Source organism: Triticum aestivum, unplaced genomic scaffold (assembly GCF_018294505.1).
Source record: "Triticum aestivum cultivar Chinese Spring unplaced genomic scaffold, IWGSC CS RefSeq v2.1 scaffold37828, whole genome shotgun sequence".
In the NCBI taxonomy this organism is placed as follows: Eukaryota; Viridiplantae; Streptophyta; class Magnoliopsida; order Poales; family Poaceae; genus Triticum; species Triticum aestivum.
This window is the reverse complement of record NW_025227584.1, coordinates 1-4,344: the sequence shown is the minus strand read 5'-3', so window position 1 is coordinate 4,344 and position 4,344 is coordinate 1.

The following is a 4,344-nucleotide window of genomic DNA, read 5'->3' as shown; positions in this document are numbered from 1 at the left end:
AAGCTGGGTCATGGATGCCTGTCCCTGTAAGTCTGTGCCACTTTGGGTTTACGACTAGTCATGTCAGCCCGGGCTCCTTATCATATGGATGCTAGCGACACTATCATATACGTGAGCCAAAAGGCGCAAACGGTCCCGGGCAAAGGTAAGGCGACACCCGTGGGGATACCGTGCGTGAGGCCGCAAAGTGATATGAGGTGTTACCGGCTAGATCGATGTGACATCGAGTCGGGGTCCTGACAGCGTTGGCATCAGAGCCGGACTGCCTGTAGGTTCTCCAAGCCAAACTGGTCGATGTTGAGTCTAGAAATTCTTTAGTTATATGTAGGGGAATTGTTTGTGGGTTGGAACGTAAGGCTCTTTTTACTCCTCTATCTTATGACATTCTGATCTGAGTCAGTCCATTCTTCCACCGGGGTTAAGGAATTAGGATCTATTCTCTCTATCAGGATCACGTGTTACTAATCAGTAGTACCTTATAGGTATGATGGATACAAGCCTAGTTCAGTTCTTCTACCATATTATGTTGCTAGGATGGTCTCAGAACTTTGATATGATGATGTTGAGTGTGTATGTAATCCTTTGTCAAATGTCTCAAAATCCTTCTTGAGCATTTACAGCTGTTATGCTGCCGAAATTTTGCTAGAAATTCTAATGCCTTTGCATTATGATTGTGCTTTCAGATGGCCACTCGCGACCTCAATCAAGTGGTTCGCCTGACTCGATGCCTAGATGTACCCGGCCATACTGCCAAGTTGGTCAGGGTAATGACTGAGGCTGGATACCGCTGGTATCCTGAGTACACGGTCGAAGAGCAATTTCGGGACTTCAATCAAAGCCAGTATCTATGCACTGTCAGGATATTTCCATCTTATCCTGGATCCACCGAGCCTCTTCACTGCTCCTATGGACTCGGGGTTACTATTGAGATGGCTGTGCAGGACGCCGCCTACTCTATGATGACCATTATGCGAGTCAGATCTGGTCTATTTCGGGACTCTGATTTCCGGTATATGCCAGGATCACTTCCGGGAGCACAAGGGTATCTCCATGCTATCTATGCTGACCCCACCCAGGAGGATTCACGGACTCGCACTACTGCTGAGATGCTCGAGGATAAGGACCGTGAAAATCGGGCCTTGAGGTTAGAGCTCTTCAATACCCGTGCTGACCACTGGGCCACTTTGACTCAGTTCGCACCGGCGGTGCAAGCTGGATATTCAGATATGCGCGATCTCTATCCTGTGAGATCTGCTCTGCCAGACGTGATGGGTTGGCGTGATGTAGGAGGCATCACCCCACCTCGCGGTCCCCGCAGGCCACCGTCTGTTGGTCCAAGACCTCGTCCTAGCCCCTATGGTCCACAAGCTCCGCGAGATCGTCTGTTTCCGGATGATCATGTTGAGCTTCCAGGCTATGGAGGTGACTTCTACGAGGACTACTACGGATCGGTGTGAGTTAGTGGTAGTATCACTAGTTCGCAACTAGCTGTGTCGTCTATCGTCCCGCGTGACTCGTGGGATATGACCTAGTTTGTACTCTTTCCGGAGGTGTAGAAAAATAATGTATAGGAGCTTGGGATGCCTCCGATGAGATGTAATCCTTTTCTCACCGTAATAGTACTTTGTTTGGTCTTGTACTAAACCCTGTATGGTGTGTATGACGATGGAATAAAAGAAGCAGTTTCTGTATCTACCATGTCATACGGATGATCATCTTGCATTTCGAGTTATTCCTTACATTTTATATCCTATGTCGGAATTTTATCATCCTGACTAAATCATTGTCTTGTTTACCTAGGATGGTCAACACGCGCACTAACCCTGCTCCTCAAGAGCAGGCCGAAGGCAGTGAAGTCAGGGATGCAAATCTGCCTCATCCTCCTTCCCTAGCCGAGGTTATGATGGAAGCTGAGAGAAACAAGCGGGAGACCAACCGTTTGTTGGAGCGTATTGAACAGAACACGGCACACCATCAGAGGACTAACGTGGTGTCACTCAGTGATTTTATCAAATTACATCCACCCACGTTCCACCACTCCGTCGAGCCTCTCGACGCTGATGACTGGCTTCGCAGTATCTCTCACAAACTGCGTTCTGTGCTGGTAGCGGAGGCTGACAAGGTCACCTTTGCTGCATATCATCTTGAAGGCCCCGCCAGTCTATGGTGGGAGAATTATGGAGCTATGCGCCCGGCGGGCCATGTCACTACTTGGGCTGAATTCAGCGAGGCTTTCCGTGAACATCACATTCCGGAGGGTCTCATGGACCGTAAACGTGAAGAATTTTGCAGTTTCACCCAAGGCCGACTTTCTGTGGATGCTTACAGCAGGGAGTTTGGTAATCTCGCACGATATGCAACTGAGGAGGTGTCTACTGATGCCAAGAAGCAAGCAAGGTTCCGTAAGGGCCTTAGTCCTGAGCTTCGCCGTGACCTCCGTCTGCATGAGTGCACATCTTTTCAGAAACTTGTCAACAAAGCCATCAGTGCTGAAACTGGTCAGACTGACTATGACGCAACACGCAAGCATGGCCGTGACATGGGTTCCTCATCTGGTGCTGGTCCTCAGAAGTGCCGCGTGTGGGTGCCCAACACCGCCCTGCCACCCAGGTTCACACCGAGGCCATCTTTCCAGGCGCCTCGCCCTGTTCAACAGTCTGCACCGGCCAAGCCCTATGGGGGTCCAACCAACAATGCTCCTCCACGTACCAGTTCCGTGACCTGTTTCAAGTGTGGGGAATCTGGCCACTATATGCGTGAGTGTCCCCAGACCAACCCCAACCAATCTGCTAAAGCTATTGGCCGTGGAAAGCCGACAGGGAAAGTGTTCCACGCCAAGCCGGCCACCGCTTCACGTGGCCATGTCAACTGTATCTCGGCCGAAGAAGCTCAAGAGGATCCCAACGTCGTTCTCGGTACGCTTCTTGTTAATTGCCACCCGACATCTGTTCTTTTCGATACAGGAGCCTCTCATTCATTTATATCCGAGAACTATGCTCGTTTGCATAACACCGCATTCTGTGACATGCCATCCACTATGGAAATTTCTACTCCTGGTTCTAGATGGCAGACCTCTAGGGTAAGTTATGGAAATGAAATCCAAGTCGACAGACTTGTTTTCCTCGCGTCCTTGATAGCCCTTAAATCTTCAGATATTAATATCATTCTGGGTATGGACTGGATGTCGGCTCATCAAGCCAAAATTGATTGCTTCTCTAGGACTGTTCAACTCACCCATCCTTCGGGGAAGATAGTCAATGTCTTGACCCGAATAGCCAAGCGACAGTTATTTTCTCTTAACGCCAGCCCTTTGCCAGACCTTGAGGACGTTCCGGTAGTCCGTGACTTCCCGGATGTCTTTCCAGAGGAATTGCCAGGTGTTCCACCTGACAGGGATGTTGAGTTCGTAATAGACCTCATTCCAGGAACCGTTCCGATTGCTAGAAGACCCTATAAGATGGCACCACTAGAACTAGCCGAGCTTAAGAAACAACTCGATGAGTCCTTGAAAAAGGGTTTCATCCGACCTAGCTCATCTCCGTGGGCTTGCCCCGTCCTATTCGTCAAGAAGAAGGATGGTACCGACCGGATGGTTGTAGATTACCGACCTGTCAATTTGGTCACAATCAAGAACAAATATCCGCTTCCCAAGATCAACGACCTGTACGATCAGCTCGCTGGATCCTCAGTCTTCTCCAAGATGGATTTGAGGTTGGGCTACCATCAAATCAAAATCAGAAACGCGGACATTCCTAAAACGGCCTTTGTTACTCGTTATGGCCAATACGAGTACACCGTCATGTCCTTCGGTTTAACCAACGCTCCAGCCACCTTTTCTCGGTTAATGAACTCAATCTTCATGGAGTATTTGGATAAATTTGTCGTGGTTTACCTCGATGATATACTCATCTACTCCAAGAACGAGGAGGAACATGCCGAACATCTAAGGCTAGTGTTGAAGAAACTTCGAGAGCATCGCCTTTATGCCAAATTTTCTAAATGTGAATTCTGGTTGTCAGAAGTGACCTATCTGGGTCATGTAATATCTGGTAAAGGTATTGCTGTTAACCCTGAGCGAGTTCAAGCCGTCCTTAATTGGACTCCACCTGAATCGGTCAAGCAAGTTCGGAGTTTTCTGGGCTTAGCGAGCTATTGTCGTCGCTTTGTCGAGAACTTCTCCAAGGTTGCTAAACCTCTAACCGAACTCCTCAAGAAAGATAAGAAGTTCGAGTGGACTCCACAATGTGAGCACAGCTTTCAGGAACTGAAAAGACGCCTGACCTCTGCTCCCGTACTGGTACCGCCAGACTTCTCCAAGGACTTTGTTATCTACTGCGACGCCTC